Raw genomic sequence first — 22,891 nt, forward strand, 5'->3', positions numbered from 1 at the left:
AGTGGGAAAACTGGGCAATTTATCCTGACCCCCAGAACTCCAGATCAGCTCACTTCTAAGCAGTTTCAAGCTGTCTTTTATTTATCAAGTATGGTATTTCGAACCTGTGAATGCTTCTCAGCCATTTAAAAGCCATATTTCCCGTTGAAGATCCTCAGTAAATTCTTAGTGTCAGTGACATCTTGTGGCAATGAACTCTTTGCTACAGCATATGGCAAACGCCAGCATGAAAGGGACAGGCAGAAATACTGACTGCTGGCCGCTTACGTACCTGTTTGGCCCAGCGCAAAGCTAAACCCCGAGCAGTCAAAAGATTATAACCCCTGTCAGGCTATAACCCTTTACACAAAGGGCTATCCAAGTGAAAATATATAAGGTTATACCAAACCCAGAAACTACACAGGATTTTTCAAATTTCTTGTCCTTTGTACTGCTTGAATACTTGGGCTTCTGAAGTCCATATGAATCATCCCAAGAGCTTCCAGCTCCGTATGCAAATTTGGCATAAAATACATTTAAACAAATTGTTTGAGTTCATAAGGACTCAAATAATTTTGTTTTCTCTTTTTCTCATTCTTTCTTTTGTAGAATAAAAAGGGATTAGTGCATGTCCAGCTATCTAAACTGAGCCCTATTAGGAAAAAAATGTTGACAAAGGAGAATGTATATTTTTATAGCTCTGAAATCCGTGCAGAAAATAAGTATTTCTAAGATAAATACCGAAACTTCATAACTTCAAAAAGTATTTGATGAAACAAAATCAATTTTCCTTAGCTGCATTTCATTTCCTTCCGTTCTAATACTTTCTTAGACTTTCTTCTGTCACTTCATGGTGTTGATCTAGTGAGTATAACCCCCCCCCCCCCCCCCGAACAGTCTATGGCTTGATACACAGTCTGCTTAAGCAAGTGGGAGTCGTCTTTACTCTCAGCAAATCTGAGGTCAAGCCCTTTGATAGCCTTAAACAGAAGGGTATTTTTGCATTATGGTTGTTTCTCAAACACTCACAACGTTCAGCTTATTTACACATCTTTGCACATTTCAGCGCTTGCTGTCAGTGGGAATTCTGTATCTCAGCACTGTTATTAAGCTAACTTCCATACAGGTTACTTGCATAGGATTTTAAAAGTTGGGGGAAAGAAGGATCCTGGAAGGAGAGAAGCAAGGGAAGCACAGTAAACTAGAACTAGGTAATTAGGTACATTCAGATTGCTAAAAGGTCACAATAAATGACACACATCTGAAACATGTAGGCGTTTTCACCTTACTGAATGCAGAGTCTTGTGTTGTAAAGTACAAAAGACAGACAACAACCAGCCTTTTATGGCCTGAGGAGAAAACATGTAGGAAGGGCAGAAATTTTAACAGGCAAATGGCAAGGCATTAGATAAAATTCCTAGTACCTCTCGGTCTCTTTCATTTGGAAAATTGTCTGAATGGTCTTCTCAGTGTCTAACACAGATTTCAGGCACTGGAAATCCCACTACTATATCCTACAGCAAGCCATGTAAAGATGTTCATTTCTCACTGCAGTCATGTCTCAAAGCAAACAGGGAATGTTCTGGAAAAAACACTGGCCAAAACCAAAATTTTTGTCAATTGCTATTTAAACATTTGTTCAGACTCCTGCCTACTCTCCCGATAATTGTTTCCCATTTAGACAAGTAATTAAAAAGCAATTGTGCTATTTTACACGTTACCATCAATTTACTTTTTCACTGCATATCTGAAAAAATGCAAAATGAAAGCATTTGAGCGTGGATTTAGACAGTCTGAATTCCACTTGAGTTCCTGCACCTAATGTTTCCAATTAGCAAGGTGTCTCTGCAGACCCAGCAACCAGGATTCAGGAGCCGAAAAGCCCAAAGCCATCCGAATCTGGGCCTCTGTGCAAGCACCTTGTTGCAGAAACACACCCTTACCTGTGAGGGCTTGCAACAGCAGAAGGGTTTCTGAGCTGGGGCATTGCTTCCATACACGATTTCAGTCAAGGTTAGTTCACTGACTGGATTTAAAGACAGGCTATTGATGATTATGCCATAAACAGGGCTAGCAACTTTTTAAAAATGTATGTATCTATCCATAACCTGACCCAGAACTTCCCTGCAGCATTCATATAACGCTTGGTCCTTCAACTGACTCAAAAGCGGCTACACTCAACAACTGCAAAATACGGCTTTCGTAAGGACTCTAGTTGAAGAAAACCTTAAGAACAGAACTTTTCCTATGAGGAACAGATATCTGAACTAGATAAGGAAGGGTTTCTGAGCAGTGAGGGAAGTGTCTGATCTGTACTTATCAGCAAACATGAAGTAATGCAATCTATCCCCTGAACGGTTCCTAGTTCACAATAGGCTGAAGATGAAATGTTGGTAACAGAAATCTGGAAGCCCCATGCCTCCAGAAAGCCAAAACTCTGTAGATGTTTGTCACCAAGAACTGGCTTCATTTCCATGCCAGATTATGTCTGTTTTGCATGTGTTTGTTCTTAAATAATATGGCACAAATTGTAAAAGCCACATACCTCCACAGCTGGGTGATAGCTCGCTGTATTTGGGTGACAGCCCTCTGTATTTGTACAAACTAGGGTTACTGAAACAAGATGGGCTGTTGACATCTGTGGCCTTTGGAAATGCATTTTGTAACATCAGCACAGACAGAACATAAGCAAGAAGTCAGGTTGTCTGCAAACAGCATGAACCAGAGCAACTCCAGGAATGTGCTAGAGCAAGGAACCTGTGTGTACACCGGCCACTGGGAGAACATTATGAATGTGTTAACTCTTCTTTTCTTACTCATTTTGATCAAGAGGCACACAGCAAGAATGGCATTTCATTTGCTCACAGACAATAACCAAGATTTGACCAGTGCGTCAATGTCAAAGACAAACATGAAGCACAGATATAATGGAGAAAAAACCCATGTCATCTCCTGAAGATTGTTGAATCCCGTGAAGTCACCTGCGAAGCCTCCCAGGGACAACTCAGACTCCACAGTCAACGCAAGTGTGTTGTATTGGCTCAGTCATCTTCAAAAAGGCAAATCACTGTAATTCCCTTTCAAGGCAAAACAATTTCAAACTCGATTTCTGAAAGTTAGGCACCTAAGCACAAGTGGCCTTATTTCCAACAGTAGCAAGCACTGAGGCTCTCAAAAAGATGAATGGAAGCTGTGATTGCTCACCACTGCTGACAATCAGGTGGCTTGTAGTTAAGTGTCTACATCGGCAAAAGAAAAAAGCTGGCTCAAAGGCTTCATTTTTACTGCAAGTGCAAGCTCGGGTATTTGAGTGCAGACAACAGTCTGAACGCCTTCCTTGCAAAGTCTTGCAGCCTCCAGCAAAAAATACTAAAAGCATCACATGGGTAATGCTCCTATTTGCAATTTGCAGTTGTACCTTCCTAAATATTTTAAAAGTTTGACATCAGTTGTAGGCATAGGTACCCAAGAAATGTGTGCCTTCCGCACTGCAGGTTCCCATGGGATCCCGGCATCAGGCAACTCTGTACTTACACTTAAGGGAATACTGCTGACTGAAGGCCATTTGCTGTGAAGGATGGACAAGAAACTAAAAATTTCTTTAAATAAATTCTTTTAAGTTGATCCATTAGGCTGGAGCTCACTTAGGCTGTATATTCTTGCTGTATTTGGGGTGGGGCTGTGACTTGTCAGATATGCTTAATAAATCTTTCCCTCATTTAGTCCATTTATTTTAAGAATCAGCTGCTCAGTAAAATACAGAGAAGGATCACTTCTCACCAGGAAAATAGAATCAGCATTCCTTGCTCTGAGATCCCGTCCTTCATGCATAGAAAAGAGTGCCCATAAATCTAGAATGGTGGATCTGAAAAGCTGAAATAGGATTTATTTGGATGCCTTCCACACACTGCAGCTATATTTCATAACCACTTACAGTGCTCACTAAATTTTGACACGGCTGTTCTTGAAAACACACACTTTTCGTGGGGAGGGAGGGAGGATAATTAACTGTACACCTTCTACCCACTCAAGAAGTTATCAGACTGACTACATTATAAGCAAGATCTGAAATCTGTTGCTACTGCACCGTAACTCTTCTTCAAAAGGTGTTTAAAGTTCTAAGCAAGATGACAATTCAGAAATACTTAAAAACACAACCTAGGCCCCTTCTTTGCATTCTTGCCAGGATCTCAGTTACAATGTTATCTCCCTGTTCATTGTCAAATTTTCTGCTTCTAAACAATTAAAATGGGGAAGCGTTATTCTGCAAATAGGGAATGTCTTGACATCTAAATCAAGTTAAAGAAGAGGGAAACAAAATTTACTCTTTTAAAAAATATTTTTCTTTTTTTTGGGGGGGGGCGGAGGTGGAGAAAAAAAGCATTTCATCACCTACAGCGCAATACTCTGGTTCAAAGCCTGACCTCAAGGAAAGCAAGGAAGAAGAAAGTGAATATTGAGAAGGGTGTCAGCTACTATACCTAGGAGAGAAGGAATTAAATTAATGAAGAGAAATTAAGGCTGAATGTTAAGACAGAGGAGGAGTTCGTCAGAGAGAGGCTTCTTTCTTTTAATGCAGCACAACACTTCAATGCATGTTTTGCCTTATGGAAAGATTTACAATCTCTGAATGGGCGTACTAGGTGCTTGACTTCCTATGGCTTTCGAAAAGAATTAGATACCCTAACTGTCCTCTGCGCCTTTGGAAGTTTCCTCTTCAGACCCTAACTAATCCTTATTCATTTCACTTGGTCCATTTCCAGGCTGAAAATTAAGCACTCAAGTGCTTTGCATAAGAATTATGGGATGATGTTGCAGAAGCAAGGCTGAAGTCCCACCATGTGGAACATTTGAAAGGACCAGCACCCTGATAAATGCACGCGAGTGGCCAGCCAATCTTGCTCGGAAGGGTAGGCTGGAAAGAGCAATCCAACACCTCTTCTCCATTTCTGTTTCTTCTAACCAGAAATCCGGTTACGTAACGACAAACCCGTAGTTTCAAAACAGAGCTGCGGCTTCTGTGCAAACCAAAGTTTTTCCTAAAGGGAGTCTTTTTATGCTCGAGGTACAATAGATACTCATGTAACTATGAACCACCATTTTAATTTTTCTTTTTGCCTCATCAAGTACTTACTGAGCAGAAGGTACTACCTGTGATAAATGCTACCTGTCAAGACTTTACTTTGATCATCCTTCAAGAAGGAAGGATTTCCAAATCATTTGCTTGGAAATTTTTAATTCTTAAGTGGGTTGTTTGTTTGCCTCAAAGGAAGCACTAACCTATTTTACATTGTCAAAAATCTATTTTTAAACAAAGTTTTCCTTTGTACTTTAAACATTCCCTAAAAATACTTCTTAGGCTCATTTTGTAAAATTAAAATGAAGTAGATGTTTAAACTATTGTCTGATTCAGCAGCTCTGTCATTGTGCTTACCCACTGCCTATGGAAGGATCAAATCTGGCCAATGGCTCTGTTCACCTGAATTAGGGTGTTGAGTTAATACTGTCAGTTGTCATGGCATTGAAGTCCCTCTAACTGTGTCAAATCACAAACAGGAGAGATTCCCAGTTTTGCTTAAAATTCTTTTAAAGTCATGACCAGAGCACAAGTATTACAGCCTTCTCACTAGCCCTTCCTATGGTTTATATTTAGTGTCAGAAATAAAAGTAGGAGGCTTGGTGTGGGAGGTGGTTTAAAAGGTCACCTCTATAGCTTATAGAAAGGATTTGCCTTGCTTCACTAAGCCCCAGACACTGTACTTCAATTTTACCAGTTAAATTTGACTTTGCAGGACTGGGCGGGAGGGGTGCAATTTATACAGTGTGGTCAGCAGAATCCACAGTGCAATGCATCACAGCCGAGCAACTGCAGGAGCCTCCCTGCGCTTGGCTCTGTGCAAGATAACTTTGCAGAAGAAAAACCAAAGCAGCCTGTTTTTCTTGTAAAATGGAAGATTGGAAATACATTGATATTCTGAGCTGTCATGCTGTAAGTGACTGGTAGCCTTTTTATGGAAGAAGACAAAAAAGTAGCCAGGATGCTATTATAATCTAAACATCACCTGTTAGCAGAGGGATCCGAGCACTAATATTACCTATTTTAATCAACAGTAAAAGCAGTAGCAGGAGAATGATTCTCCTGGTAATGGAGACTTTGCTTTCTGCATTTGGAGGATGCCCTTTTCCACTTCTTCGCGTCATATCTGAGGGAATTAGTCACAGGAAACACAGGAGCTAGATCCCTTTGTTTCGCACTTGCTGTTCTTAGACTCAAGAATTTCATTAAAATCCTTTCACGTTAAAAAAAGGAAAATCTTGGAGGAAGGGAAGAATAAAGCTTTCTCCCCCATTTTATTTACAGACACTGCTAAGCCTCCTTAAGCTACTTTTGACTCGCTGTCTCATACCCCGACAAAGCAGATGTGAAGAAGGCAGATATATACCAGTACAGCACGCACAGCAGGGCTGCCAACTGTCAATAAATTTATGAACAGTTTGTAGATCTACAGGAGTTTTGTGAAAATTCTTATTCTTTCAGTAAAAACTGGCAAGCTCTCCTGCATCTTGGCAAAAAAAATATATAAAATTACAATTTGAGAACATACTGGTCTACTTCCACCTGGAAAAAACCCCACAAAACATAACCCTGATGCTGCTGGATCAGATCATTTCTGCATGGAGCGCTCTTTCAAATTCCTCTGATGTTGGAATGGATAACCGAGTTGCTGATGTTTAAAAGTAATTGGCAAATGAATTCTGCAGGATACTGAATATTGTGCAACAGAACGTGAATGCGGTTTAGTTAACCACTAAAATAGAAATACTTTGTTTCAAAAATAACTTACTGACACTGGAGTTTTAAAAATAACCACCTAGAATTACTTTTATGACTAATCACATGGGATATTTCCCTTTCTGCCCCAAAACTGGGTAGGTTGACATTCAAATGCTAATCTGCACAAACAGTTATGAGCTTTATTTTCACTGATCAACTTGAATGTGCAAAATCTGTGCTTCCAAATGTAAAGGCTGTACTGAAACCGTTTTGCATAACTGGCTTAATATGCATGAAATTATAGGGGCATCATATAAATTAGTCATTGCGTGTTTTATACTTGCACCTGTTTCAGTATCTATAACCTGCCACTTGCCTGTATGGGTTCAGCAGGCAAAACCACACACCTGGATACCCAACATATATCAACCGCAGTGTACAACCTGGTGCAGGTATAATTACAGAGGTCAGCTCGCTATCCAAAGCCATTTAAAATATCAGGCTCCAAGCTCTCTTGCTCTACAGCTACATCTTAAATTCAGTTTTTGCCTCTCTCCAATTTTATGGATTGCCAAGGTTTGATTTAGAGAAGTGCAGCAAGAACACTATTGGAGAGAAGCCTTGCCTACGAATTTTTATTGTAACAGAGTTGAATTTATTCCAGCTGGCTTTCTGCAAATGCAAATAGGACAGCCAAAGATTTTATATTCAAGATTAAGCAGAATTTTAAAGGCAGGAAGCATGTCTGCCTGCAACAGCATCTCATGAGGTTCTACATCTCTTAGTATGGTTGAAAAAATTATGAAGAAGCTACAAAATGTCCATTGTTCCCAGTAGCTTTCCTGGTCCTATAGCTACAAGTAAAAGATTTTTAGGGCTCATGCTATCTGTCAAGCTTCACAATCATTTTGAACACTTACTTCAGGCACTAACTGTGTGTTATCCATGCTATGTTTCTATCAGCTACTTTTATCAGCACTAAGTGTTCAAGGTCAGGTGATGGGGCTTTGAGCAACCTGATCTAGTGGAAGATGTCCCTGCCCATGGCAGGGGGTTGGAACGAGATGATCTTTAAAAGTCCATTCTAACCCAAAGCATTCTATGATTCTATCAGGGACTTAATAAAATACAATTAAGGAACTGAGACTGCGTTGTCGTCTTTTTCCTTTTTTTGGTTTGGGTGATGATAAACATGAGCCTTTCCTAACAGTCTATTTGTATTATTTTTAAAAGTTATTTTAAATGTGTAAATTTGAATAGTACCAGTGAAATCAACTGTAACATTTCTTAGCATCCCCAGTGTCAGAAATGGTGTCTGTGCACACACAAACACCCCACCCAAGCAGAGGAGGGAAGCAGAGAGAGCAAGAGCGCACATACATACTCAGACAATCAGTCTGGTGGGAAGAAAAAAAAAATTGCCTTATATTAAACTGAGATTAAGTGAATTTCTGCCACTGCTGAATGACTTGGGAACTCTATTCACTTTAATGTACTATGAGCTGTCATTCCCATCTTTATACAAAGACACTGAGTTTCTCAAGAGCAGCTCGAAAAAGTATTCAACATTTTCTGTACTTTCTATATGTATTTTTTTCCATTAAAATGATATGGCTGCATGTTAGCAGGAATAACACAGACCTCTTGTCTCCCCCGGTTTTCGGTTTGTATATATTATTTATGGGGAGAGCTGGCTCCAACCCTTGCATTTAGGCTACCTAACACTTGCTATTATAAAATATTATTGTGACCTTTTTTGAGTTAACACTGTCATTGTTTGCAGCTAGCCTTAGAAATTCAGAAAAATCCCCGAAGGCTTTTCCTTGGCCCATGAAATTAGTTTCAGATTTGATGGGTAATGATTTGAAAATCTCCATTTTGTACTCCCCCTTCGTCAGCAATGTTTTGGTAGTCTCCAGATAACATTTGGACACATGAAGTGCTGCACCCAAGGCAGCAGTGTTAAATGCAGGGGCAGCAGCACATTTAACTAACCTGCAAGAGCTGAGTTTTGAACTGTACTCCTGCCCTGGCAGGTTCATGAACCTGCACACTGTGACACCAGTTTTAGCCCATCCAAAATGAGTTTTCAAATGTGGCCGCTGGTCACACGGCTACATGATGCCTTGGCACTGCTGAACTTGGTCTTTAGATACACCCCTTCAAACTCTTGACTTTCCAATGCCATGTCTGTGCATTATGTATGACTTCACATAACACACATTAACAGAGATGCCGGGAGACCCGCATTAACCTTTTGCCCATTTGTGCAACAGAAAGAATGGGCAGAGCATTAACAGCAGTTTAGCTGTATGCGCTCATGTCCCCAAATCCATGTCCTACCACCAGGATAGCAGACCCAGCTCTTGCTCTTGGTGGATCCAAGATCGAGTGAAGAACAAGCTGCAGCTACGAGCGCACCAGCCATTTACAGGAGACAGCCCGGGGGAAACAGCAGCATTGAAAGCCATTTTGCAGCTGGTGTGTACCTACGACACGAACACTTTCAGCTCCAGTAATTCTTTCATACTGCAGTAGGGACAAGATGACAAATCTGATTATATTAAAGTCCATTCTTTCACCCAGCTTTCCAAAATTTACAAGTTCACCATATGCTTTAATGGAAGAATAACCTGCCTCTTTTTAGGTAACTATTGTTTCAATTTTAATGGATTCAATCCTTTCATGCATGCATTGCCATGTATACTGAGAAGTCAGCTCCTGTATATTCATGGGCAAACAGTCCTTTTGCCAAGACCCTGCACTGTATGCCTGATATCTGACAGACAGCAGTTAAGTAACATTTGCAAATGGGTCTTCTCCATTTAGGGGCATTTACACCCAAATTTTAAAAGATACCGAGGTGTCTATTTACTAATTATGTCAAATTAACATTAGAAGCATATATATATAAAAAAACCCACAGGGAGGGAGGAAGAAAGAGAGATAGAGAAATTGTCTAATATATTTTGCCACTTCACAATTTAACTGTATACTAATGCATCAGAATTTTTTTTTTTTTTAATATTTCAGAGAAGACACATTGTTCAGTTTGTCAGTGAGAGAAAATTCATACTAGGTACTGCAAAGAGCTACTTCCTGGCACAGTATACAATTTGTAGGTAATTCACATTAAATTGTATCTCCCATTCCACTGTGTATTACAGAACAAAAGATATGCCTGCAAGAATGACAATGTTACATCTGCATAGAGAGTCTGTGATTATTATACAATAAGGCACATTCTTCCCACATGCAACTTGTGGAAATGTGGATAACCTAAATCAAGGGCCACATTTTGATACCACTTATGTCACTGGCACATTGCCACCAAATAGGGCAAAAGATAAATTTCTCTCCCAATTACACTGAATATAAAACCACAAAATACATTGGAAAGATGGGTGGTGGAGGGTTTTTTTTTTCCCCTTTTTCTTTTAGGAGGATAAAATTACAGATCTAGTCTAATGTTTTTTTTTTCTCCTGGTATGTGGGTGTCAGGTTGTCACAGGTTTTTTTTTCACCTCATGAAATATGATTTTGCTAATGTTTCCCTCAGACTATAACAAAAAGCCAAGTAGGTGGTATGTACTGGCTTCCAGAAGTGCGAGGTCCCATTATGTTTTGTAATAAATTCAAATGTGGTCTGCAGGAAACGGAAGAGTTTATTCTGGAGAAGGGATGGATTTTTACTTTTCAGCATCAGCATGCACACACCTGCATCTGTATTCACACATGTACTAACACTGACCTATGGAGGAACCCCAAAATAAGCATAAACAGCAGCAAAAACCGTGTGTCATACTAATCCAGGAGAAAATTCTGGGGCATGTAGGTGTGAGGCTATTTAAAGGATTTCCAAAAATGTCAAAATGTTAGCAGATTATTTTTATTTTGCACCTGCAAAGGGAGGGTTTGCAAATATGTAGTTTTCAGCACATGTGGAGGCAGTGTTGAGGCATAGGTACACATTCTGAGCCTGGGTCAACACTGACTTTTTGTTCTCCTCCTTATATAAAGAAGAAAAGAGCAGAATGGCAGCTTACCAGAATGATTTTATACAAACCCAAAGCATAGAAGACAGAAGTAAAAATCCAGAGCAGTCTCTTGCATTTAGTGGGACAGCCCTTCCTAGTGTTAACAGCAAAACTGTAAAGTCATTTCAGCAAATTTTCTCCCAGGAATATTCAGTCTACAAAAGCAAATGAGAGACACTCACTCCCAAGTGGGTGGCACCCACCCCATCAGATAGATGTTAGGGACTCCGTTGCAAAGGAATTACTGGTTCTTCCTTTCTCCCTGGTGAGAAAGAGGAAGAAACAAGAATCCCACTGGGAACGTGACGAGGAATATTGCTGTCAGCCCCATCACACACACTTGCAGAAGTGGGTCTGCATGCCTGTAAGATCTCACCACTGGCCATCGCTGCCCCCAGCCATAGCAGAAGCTTCAGAAAAGCCCTGTAAGCACTGTCAGAGGAGCAATCACAGGAGAAGTGGAGTATTTTTTTGAGATGGCTCTTTTTCCTCACACTACTTTCATCAAATATATAAAAGATCAAATAAAAACCCTAATTACAGTATGTGTATACATGCTAGCTCACACATAACTAATCCCTATACTAATGAGTGCAGTATTTTAACATTTGAATTCTAAGGAATCAAGTCTTTGGAGAGCTTTTTAAAAACACCAAGCAGCTGGGGTGCCTGATGTTCTTCCTCTTGAGATTTTGTCACTTAGAAGATATATATAAAAATGCTCCTTTCCAAAGCAAGGCCCCAAATGAAATTTTTGCCCCAAACGTCATTCTTCATAGTTTGCATGTAGTTAAACACTTTCCATTTTCTGTCAATTTTAACATTATTTACAGTACAATGATGCCTAGTTTTAATTGAATGTTTAAATAAATGCTTTCTAATATATGAATGCTTAGTGTTTGCAATAGGAAGAGGCAACCTTGCTATAGATAATTATGTCCTACTTTGGTTTGGAGTTTATTTCAATCATAAAATAAACAAAGGAATGGGAACACAATTTCAGCTAGAATTGTATGTTTACTCATATATAATTAATAAGGCCTGTATCTAACTTGCATTCCAAACTCCTCAAATGAATCTGTTTAGGCAGGAAATAACATGTCTAATTGGCCTAAATGGACAAGTTGCATCCTGTCAAAAAACATTCCCTTTGTCAGATGAAGCCCCTCTAGCCTACTGCGCTGCATGTGTAACTTTTGCCAGAACATGTGGGAATGGAGTCTTTTGGTCAGAAAAAAGGTCAGTTCCTTTAAGGCAAACAAGTAAGAGGAATAAATTCCCTTATGCTTGAATATTAATCACTTATATGTGAATAATAAACATGCCCCATAAGTCTAAATGATCTACTCATGTTTGTAAATGAGCTATCCATAGAGATTATTCCCACATAAACTTCTGAAGACCAATCTTGCTGCTGCTGAAGTCAACAGTAACATCTCTATAAACCTCATTATGCTTTGAATTTGTCAGACCCGTAATAAAATGTTACAGTCTTATCATTACAGGATAGCATTTCTCAAACTTCAAACTCACTGTCAGTTTCTCTAAGCTATGGATACCCAAATCCATCCTTCCAGAAACGACGTTTTCATTAATTCCTTTCAAAATACACACACGTGCACACATATACATGTTATTCAAACCAACTGATTTTGGGAGCTGCTCTATCCAAGCTAACACCCACTGCATACAACACTAACCCACATGGATACGTTTTCAAAACAGCTACCAGTGCATAGGAGAATTTCCAAATTAATTACATGTAGTAAAATTCACAAAGGTGCCATCTTACTTAAAACACTGTTGCTGCCAAATGTGTAACACTTAAAACTTAAATAGTGCCGTATATTACCAAGCTCATCACCACTCTGCTTGCTAGAGTTGTGCAGATAATTAAAAGCCACTCTAAGTTACATAAGATTATTCTTTTAGGAAGCAGTGCTTTAAAGGCTTTGGTTTGCTTCCACAGCACTTAGCTATTTGTTTTGTTTCTTAGAAATGTTTTATTTTAATAAGTGCAGTTTTATATGGGTTCTACTGCTTTAATGTAAAACACATGAATATGAATGTGCAGTATTTACAGGAAATCTCCCCCCTGCGTTCTGCTCTATTTTGTCATATTGTCTGCAGTAGATATGTGATTTTTATTTTCCCTTTAGCAGTGAGGTAATTTGCCCATGTTATTTGCTCTGTGGGCATCCTCATAACACATTCTGAATTTATTTCATGATGTCTCTTGAAAGCACTGTGAATCCAAGACATGCCAAATCAAACTAATGAAGTAACCCCTGCACTAACAAACCCTCCCTGTCTCAACTCTGTTAGAAGCAGAAAGGACATAAGACTGATAGACAAATACTAAAGATGTAATTCTTTTGGATTTGGTCCACATGTTCACGAGATAATGAGACCTTAACAAAGACATAGATACTCATATGAAATATTAGATCTGACATTTCATTTGAGGTGAAAATTGCCAGTCCTCCTAATGACATCTTTTCTTACCAGGTACATGAAAAAAAAGGACTGAACTGTAAAAACTTGCTTTTTTCACAGTACTGATTTTGATCTTACCATGCCAATTTTCATTGAAGAATTTTAAAATGAATACAATGAAAAGCTGGCAAGGAAAAAAAAAAAAAAAGAAAAGCTGCTGGTGACTCACCAAGAGTTCCTTTAATTTTAAGAGATCAGCACCATGAAACAACCTTGCTGATATCACCATTATTCCCTAATTTGTGGCTGGCTCAGGCCTCTAAGATTTAAAATGCTCTACAGGAAGCAGAGGGGCTGATGGTAAAGTGAGAATGTGTCTCCTCCAAGTTAACTCTATTTATCTTGAAATACTGAAAGGGTTAAAACCAGTTTACATCAACGTAGACATTTTCATTCCTCAAGTTGCATCTTCAGGTCCGTTTGTGACCTTACAATGCAATGTGTCAAAAAGAAGAGGCATCTGAATCTTTTATTCTAGCTGTAGTATTGCATCCTGCATACATTTATACATTTTGTTTATGCTCTGATGTCACATCCCATTCCACATTGGTCACTCAAACACAGCTGCCAAAAGTTATTTTCATTAAAGCCTTTCAATGCGTTGGTATGGGAAGGAGGTCAGGGCTGAGATGCCTTCTTTTTTGTTTGTTTGCATTTTGCTGTTTTTTTAGAAGAGAAAAGAAAATATCAAGAATACATAAGAAAGGAAAAGCTTCCCAGACAATATCGCAGAACAAGTAAACGCCATGGCAGATATTCACTCCAGGAAGATAAAAGAGACACTCAAGCAAGAAGTTCCATTTCACGTATTTATTCTTCAAGAGATGACAAGACTTGTAAAGCAGTAATTGTAACTTTGCTAACTCTGGGGCTTTATCCCAGCAAACCCAAGGGTACCCTACTGTAAATGCTGTAGAAAAAGGTAGTTGAGATATCCTCCCAACTGGATCTTTCCCAATCTATAGCCCGACTGCAGCAATTAGCCCTTAGTGTCTCTGCAGAGCTTCAATGTAATTCTTGAGGCTTGATCTCCAAATCACTGTGCACAATGGCCCAATCCAGAGGGGATGCTAACAACGTGCTTCATTTTAGTAATTTTGTTAATATAACTGCAATTATTGGCCATATTCTTCCTTTCTTCTCCTCCTCTCCCTTTCAGGAAAATTTTGACACATGGGCGGGCTCATTCCTATACAAGACAACATTTGTGCCAGACCTTAACTCCAGGACCAAGGTATCAATAGGACTTGATCATATCATAAAGGTCTGACAAATGTTTCCAAGCTTTCCTGAATGAAGATCCCTGTGTCAAAAGTTATGCAGTGTCCTGCAGATACCTGCATTTTCCAAAGCCATGTCACTGAGCAAAAAGAACAATGCAACATGAACTAAAACCCCTTGCTGAAACTGCAGCAGCACACCTCAAGAAAGCAATTTTCAAGGTTGCAACTCCATTACACCTACTTGCAGGGTTAAAGTCACTTTCCCGTAATAACCACAACCTTAATAGGATTGAGGTGCTGTTTAACACCTTTGTTAGCAACATGGACAGTGGGATTGAGCGCGCAGCGGGACAGATGTGCACAGATGGACAGTGGGACTGAGTGCACCCTCAGCAAGTTTGCCAACGACACCAAGCTGTGTGGTGCGGTCGACACGCTGGAGGGAAGGGATGCCATCCAGAGGGACCTTGACAGGCTTGAGAGGTGGGCCTGTGCGAACCTCATGAAGTTCAACAAGGCCAAGTGCAAGGTCCTGCTCATGGGTCGGGGCAATCCCAAGCATAAATACAGGCTGGGTGGAGAGTGGATTGAGAGCAGCCCCGAGGAGAAGGACTTGGGGGTGTTGGTTGACAAGAAGCTCAACATGACCCGGCAATGTGCGCTTGCAGCCCAGAAAGCCAACCGTATCTTGGGCTGCATCAAGAGAAGCGTGACCAGCAGGTCGAGGGAGGTGATTCTCCCCCTCTACTCCGCTCTCTTGAGACCCCACCTGCAGTACTGCGTTCAGCTCTGGGGGCCCCACCATGAGAAGGACATGGACCTGTTGGAGCGAGTCCAGAGGAGGCACACCAGGGTGATCAGAGGGCTGGAGCACCTCTCCTATGAAGGCAGGCTGAGAGAGTTGGGGTTGTTCAGCCTGGAGAAGAGAAGGCTCCGGGGAGACCTTCTAGCAGCCTGCCAGTACCTAAAGGGGGCCTGCAGGAAAGCAGGAGAGGGACTTTTTACAAGGGCATGTAGTGATAGGACAAGGGGTAATGGCTTTAAACTGAAAGAGGGTAGATTTAGATTAGATGTGAGGAAGAAGTTCTTTGCTGTGAGGGTGATGAGGGACTGGAACAGGTTGCCCAGAGAGGTTGTGGCTGCCCCATCCCTGGAAGTGTTCAAGGCCAGGCTGGATGGGGCTTTGAGCAACCTGGTCTAGTGGAAGGTGTCCCTGCCCAGGGCAGGGGGGTTGGAACTAGATGACCTTTCACGTCCCTTCCAACCCAAACCATTCTATAATTCTATGACTGCTTAGAGCAATCGTTCCTCATCAAGTTACCCCTCTGTCAGCATTACCTTTTCCATTAAAAAATAAAGCTCGTTGTAAACTAGTATAATCTTGGAGGATTCAGAGGGGAAGAAAAAAAAAAGAAAAAAAGAGACGGTGAAGGGGAAAAAAGGGAAAAATGACACATGACAGCAGACTGTGCCAGGTAAAAATGTGACCTTTGCACACAGTAGCAGCACAGCCTTAACATTATACACTCAAAGGTCTCGGACATGTTTGATGTTAAATGACCCCAATGAATCATAAAGCAACCTTGCTCTCCTTGGCTACACATGCTTCATGAAAGATGAATAAACATAAGCTGGTCTGCTCTCGTGTATGTGTGCTCAGAGTAATCTTGAGGTATTATTGTGAATCCTTCCAGACTGTCTAAGCCCCTACGAAGGGCATGTTATAAAAGGCATTCATCATCTGCTAAGAAGCTACATCTGGGACATTCCAGCTCCTAGGTAGTCACTAAAACCATTTAAGAGGGAGAAATGGCAATCAGCAAGATAATCAACTTGTACCACCCAAGAGAGAAATCACCCAATCCCTCTTTTGAACATTCATGTCTTCTTAAGGAGATTAAAATCTGGAGTTGATTTTTAAGTAAAGCTACAGACAAAAGAGGGATAAAAATATTTTTTAATTCTTCCAGAATATTAATACACAATCTGCAATGATCAATATCAATAAGAACCCAAAGCAGTGTTATGGGTTATGAAAAACTGGACTGTTAAATGTTAGATTGGAGAGGCTAAAAACCCCCAAATCAGTGCTTATTTATAGCATCATTCCCTTGATAACTGTAAAGAGCATCATTTTCACGGTTATAAAATGCACTGGCATGTGCTCTGATTCATTCAGCATAGGTCACTAGTCAGATCCAGGACAGCAGATAAGCCCATGCTTAAAAAAAGGGTGTAGCTAAGTCCCCAAAGGTGGCCACTATAAACAGTAACACTGCTAATACACCGTAGTATTTGATTAGTACCCTCTACTTGAGAATTTCTTCTGCCCAGGTATAACTATAAAGATACAGTTCTCGACAACTGCTGGTGATTCTTAATTGTTTCTGTTGCTGTTAACATGCTGGACATATTCCACTGAATTTCATAGCCTATAATGGAAGAACTGTTTATCCTAAATTATAAATTTTTGTTGTGAACAGAAATATCGATCTACCAGCAAACAGCAATTTTATTTACTCAATATCCATAAGCACAGGCTTACAGAAGTAATTTTAATTATTAAGTCTATGCTCAGCAATTATATGTTATGTACAAATTTCATTTCTTTTGTTAATTTTAATAAAAAGTCCATTCTGTGCCTGCTGTGTTCCTCTTCTACAAAGGCATTTAAAAGATTAGTCTTAATTATGGGTTTCAATATACAATGTGAGGAGAAAAAAAACCAACAAAAACACCAACAATGATGGATGGACTGCATGGCTTTCTGCTAATTTCTCAGCAGGCACAAACCCTGTGGCATTAAAAATACAGAAAGAAAATTACTTCTAAAGTTACTGAGGGAAAAATATCATCAAAAAGCAAACTCATGCAGTATCTGTGTCATGCAGTGCACACAGCACAAGCTAAATCTTCGAAATTTCCTATGTGCTATTAAGTCATATTTTAGGTGAGTTTTTGGGGTCAGATTTTCAAAGAGCATTTTGGTGGCCAAAAGATTCAGTCCAGTGCCTTGTAATGAGTGAATTATGTACCCAATCAAACTCATTTCACCAGGTGTTAGGGAGCCACCTGGTTTTGGCATTTTGCAAATCCCACCAGGCACCTGCCTGCATCCTTGGGGAACTGAATCCCTTTAGACAGCTGGATGAACACTAAACGTGTCCACACGTCTGCGTAACTACAGGCAGCGAGAAACATACACGCGTGCATACTGTAGGGACAAGCATGCCCATGTGAAACACAGCAGCTTACTGGGTCTTACACATTTAAGCACATCAGCAATCAACATCAATGGATCTTTTCACTGATCTGCATTCGTGTAACATTCCTCGATGCACTCTGAGGGAGTAGTAGTTAGAAATAAACATTAATGGAAGAGATACTATGATGATGGAGCTACGTGAACATTATCTAGTTTGAAAGTTTTTGCTGCTGCTACTACGTCCTTATCGCAGATCAGCACCTGGAAGCTGATGAACGTGTGAACACACCAGTATCTCGGTGAAAAGAGCTCAGGAAAGCAGCTCTCAGTTTTCCATTTCCACCACTGCCATCCCCCCCAGCCCAGCTCATTTATGGGGCCCAGATGGACTTTGCTCACTGAGAGATGTTGCGTTATTCGCTCCTCATGCCAAGTCCCCCCGAGCTCAGCAGCCATGCTGCCTGCTTGAATTGAACGATTCATCAGCCCATCTATATTTGTCCAGGATCTCAATGTGCTCATTCTCGTCTCCTCTCTGCCCTTTTTTCTCCAGTTCAGTTCAGTCTGAATTTCATTACAGCCTTTCTTCCCAGTGCCTCAGTACATCCACATTCATCCACATTAACTCTGAATGGCAAAGTCTCACTATCTGTTGGGAATGCTGACAACAGATTGTTTCATAATTAATTGAAAGGCAAAACCTGGACATTCTCAATCAATGCTGATGGGAATTACTTTGTCCAGCTTCAGTAAATCAGCAGCGCATGGCACAGGGAAACCAATGCTCCAGTTAAATACTAGTTATTTCACTATAATCTAAACATACAATGTAAAATTTGTTCTTATTTTAAGAAACCTTTTAAAAGCACTGCTTCAATGGTGAGTAGTGTAGACATTTGGGGGTAGATTATATCTGGTTAAATTAGCTAATATTTGCCTTCAAGACAAGGTTACATAATATTATAGCTTCCACTTTCAAAGTCAATGTGGATGTGCGACAGGGATCAGACATCCATGGTGTACAACTATCCTAGCAGAAACATGGAAAAAGGGCTCTACTTTTTACAGCACCCATAAAAATTTAAAGATCAATTCAGTGCACATTTAACCACTTTGGTGCCCAATGGCTGTAACATACCTGTGACACAAAGGATATGGTGTACAGTATTTTGCACACGTGCTCCTGTTCCACCGAGTATGGACTAGATTCTGGGTTTGGTAAAGCTGAAATAACTCTGCATCAAGTTATTCTATAGTAATATTAATGCAGTTTATATTTGAGTGTATCATGTGAACTGTAAGATAGAAATTGCCATTTGAGATGAGGCCACTGGTCTAGAACCTCCTCCCCAGTTGCAGTCCATCCCCACGCTGCAGAGCCCTTCTAACAACCTCTCAGCAGTCAGCTACGAAATATTATCAGAACAAGGATGTTGCTCATTACTCCCTTAATTAGAGCCTGCTCCAACGAATGAAGGTTTATAGTCTCTACTAACCCAACTCTGGCCATCTTTCTTACCTAAGTAATCAGGGCTCTCACAAATCTTATCAAGCTTTATGTCCCGTAAGATTTAATACACTGGATCAGATCAAAGGTCCTGCTATGAATTACATCTTATCTTTGCCAATGGCCAGTGCTAGACACATAATACAAAGGTACATAAATACACACATATATAATATTTATATATATACATGTGTGTGCCAATGCATACAACTAGAATGCATATAATGCACATATATGCAAACAAACTTTCTAATAATGAACAATTTTAAATCCTTCAGTAATCCAACATGTACAACAAAGCAGCAATCACACATGCGTGCAGGTAAAACCAAGTAAAAGCAAAAGTTGAGCAAACGAACATTGGAGTTTTGCAGGCTGTGAATACCTCCTGTAGAAGTGGGACTCCATGCTGCTGTGTCAGCCCAAGTCTTGTGTTAGCAAGGTATACAACGTACTTTTTCTACCCTGTTTTTGAATGGCCATGCTCCGGGGCCACCTGTGCTGAGTGGCAGCGAGCAAATGACTGCCAGGATTTAAAACAGATGGAAGGAAAAGCTATGCCCTTTTTTTTTTTTTTTTTTTTTTGTAAGGAAGAAATTGAGAAGAAGGGTTATGTTACACAAAAATTTCAGCACATTTTTGTTATTTTGGGAAGCTGACAGAGGAGCTGTGTTTTCAAAAGGAATCAATTCTTGTAAGGAATAAAGTACTGAGATATTTAACCATTTGAAAGGCCAAAGCTCCCTATATCACAGTTTTGCTACTTACGCTCTCACTTGACTGAACCATGGAAACAAAAGAAGGTGTATTCTCTTAACATTGGGTCAAACCAAACTAACAGAGATTTCAACTAATACTTTTAAAATGCTCCCTTTATTCTGTTCAAGATACTATATTAGAGTACTGTACCTAGTGACAGTATAGTAAAGGATCTGTCAGGCTTTTTATTACAAAACCCTATTCTAAGCCACAAAAAAAATCCCTCTGGGCTGAACCTTGGCTTACAAGAAACTTGAAAGAAATCCATTTTGTGGTTTTTGAATTCTGAGAGCGCAAAGAAAATTGATTTAAAATGTTTAAGAGACTATGTTGTGCTTATGTAACTCAAAAAATAAAATTAGTGTTTCTCAACAAAATCTTGCTGGTTGATTAGTCTCTACCATAAGCCAAGCAGTCTTGCTTTTAAAGAAAAGCACCCTCCCTCAAAATTAGAGATCTTCCACTCTTCCCAAATGTATTTTCTATATATGAGAACATGTACAAATGCTACATAATATCCCACCAAACTCAGATGGGCATCTTCCAGGAAATATCCTGGATGCATCAAGAATGTGTTCAAATGGGTAGACATAAGTGATTTAAAAAAGACATGAAAGAAAATAAGAGGAAGAATAATGATGACAGCAGCTCAGGAAGCCATATGAAAACAGTCTGATTTCTGCCTTTGAAGGAAGAAGGGATATTTACAGCATGAGTGGCTGCTTCCTTGCTGCTCCTCTCTTTTGGAGGAGGCTGACTAGGACTTTTGAAGTGTCTGTATTGTGCAACATAGGGGCGTGGAGAGGGATGCGTTGCTAGGAGGGAGTAAGCACCTCTGCCTGGCACAGAGATGACATCTCTGAAGCAGGAGAGCCATAGCAGACAGCTGCCCCATAGGCAATTCACAGATACCAATGCCCCCCACCACAGGAGCCCCACTCAGACAGGTAGCCTCCAATAATACATAAAAAACCACTGGGCTCCTGAATCCCTTTGAGGTTGCAATGCTTAGCTTGGGTTGTCGAGAAATGAAATGTTCTCAGCCCACTGGTCTCCAAATGTGGACACATTTTTGCAGCTGGTGGTGCAGATCAGTGTGGTGAATGCTCTTCACCATGGCGAGGCACTCAACTCACCTTCCTGGTACCTTTTGCTTGCCACCTACACAGCACAACCCCCACATAGCCCTTTTCCTTCTACACATTGGGATTTAATCCAACACTGGCTAACTGTCATGCCTGCAACCGCAGCAACTACTTTGCTGCTCTCCTCTGCTGACACACATGGGTTGTCCTGTGGCCCATAAAATCCCCTTTCTCCTCTAGGAACCAAATGTCCTCCCCATGCCTCCCTCTGCCTTGGCTCCTTTTAACCTTCTGTGGCCTGGAGCAGCATGATCCCTGCCCCATGATCGAACTCATCACAGAAACTGTGGCTGTTTCTTCCCTGAAGTTTTGAAATCCTCGCTCGATGGGCAGATTAAAGGAAGCAGACATCAAGTCTTGGCAGTATACCGAGGGCTGGATCCTGACTCAGCCCTTGCACTGACACGCTCCTGCTGAACTCAATGGGAGTTAATCTGTAAAATGACTGGCTAGAAATTGAATCAGGATGTCAAAAGTCAGTTCTTTATCTTCACAATCCAAAATCTTTATTAAGTTCTCACTCAACCAAAACTTGGCAAAATCAATGGGGCAAATCTTAAAGTGCTTACTTGGTTTTTATAGCGTTAGGACTAAAGTAAATTTCTATTGACTCGAGTAGGAGCTTATTTGAGACAGGACTCAAAAAAACCAGTGAAAACCCTGCGAGATGCTCAAGAGTAGTTTGAGGTTTTATCTCCAGCACCTTTTCCTCTCTAGGATGAGGAAAACGGGATATTCACATCCACAGAAAATCTTCAGAGATGCATTCTTGCCAAAAAGCTTTTGCAAAAACCTTAGTTCTTCCTTCAGCGCCCTGTTTCCACCAGTGCTGCTGTTCACCCATATAACACCTTCTTTTCACCCCTTCCTACAGCATGAACAAATATTCTTCACATTCCCTAACAGATTTTGGGGTAGGAGCAGAAAGGCTGAGAAATTCCTTGTAAGGTAGTTTTGTAGCTGTGACTGGTGCTCTTGTTTCTTATTTCCATGCCAGATTAGCAAACTATGCTCTCCCTCATTTACACTTTCTGCCTCCAAATTTTACTGTGCAGCACGATACCTTGAGGTTTCTGCTGAGTTTCATTCCCTGCTTCCTCTGCCTTTCCTTCCCCTTTGCAGTCAGGTTAGTTTTTCTGTCTGTTGGCGACTGAGATTTTGGACTTTTTAACTTTCGCTTTTTTCAGGCTTATCATTAAAAAGTGCTCATGTTGCCAAACTAAATCCACTGGTACTAAAACTACTTCTGAACTGCCTGGCAGGGCCATGATGGAGTAGGGACACAAATGCACCTCTGGATCCCGCAAAGTGTGATCTGGCTCCCACGTTTTTATGTACAGTCCCTAAGTCCTCCACCACACCTCCAGCACAGCATTTCTGCCTCACGATTTTTGAGAAGGCATGTAACTGGCTATATCAAATTATGTACCTTTCATACTACATTGGCAAAGGTGCTGGTAGTTCAATTACAGATTCCCTTCTTGTTCAGTATGTTCACTCAAAGGACAACGATGTCCCTCTTCATCTTATAGCTTTATTTTACTGCTCTGAACAAGGTTGCAAGGTTTGGAGCCACTGAAATGGAATCCATCCTAAATAATCACAAAACATGCCCTTTGCGATTTAATAATCTTATACAACAGGAGTATTTGTGTATACCCACTGAAATAAAATGGGAGCACAACCATCCTCTGATATCATTACAGGGCTGATGGAAGTCATTCTTGAATTTAAAGGATATTTTATGTAGATAACTCTACTAAGT

At 40.4% G+C, this 22,891-nt stretch overlaps 1 protein-coding gene and 1 long non-coding RNA gene across 2 annotated transcripts in view; both read right to left on the reverse strand.

Moving 5' to 3' along the window:
- Nucleotides 1-22,891, reverse strand: part of CDH4 (cadherin 4) — a 479,858-nt gene that overhangs the window by 226,769 nt on the left and 230,198 nt on the right. The window lies entirely within an intron of this gene.
- Nucleotides 16,452-22,891, reverse strand: part of LOC128141486 (uncharacterized) — a 54,403-nt gene continuing 47,963 nt past the window's right edge. The window contains exon 2 of the long non-coding RNA XR_008235076.1: nucleotides 16,452-17,304. This is a non-coding gene — a long non-coding RNA (uncharacterized LOC128141486). The remainder of the gene's footprint in view (nucleotides 17,305-22,891) is intronic.

Source organism: Harpia harpyja, chromosome 1, assembly GCF_026419915.1.
Source record: "Harpia harpyja isolate bHarHar1 chromosome 1, bHarHar1 primary haplotype, whole genome shotgun sequence".
In the NCBI taxonomy this organism is placed as follows: Eukaryota; Metazoa; Chordata; class Aves; order Accipitriformes; family Accipitridae; genus Harpia; species Harpia harpyja.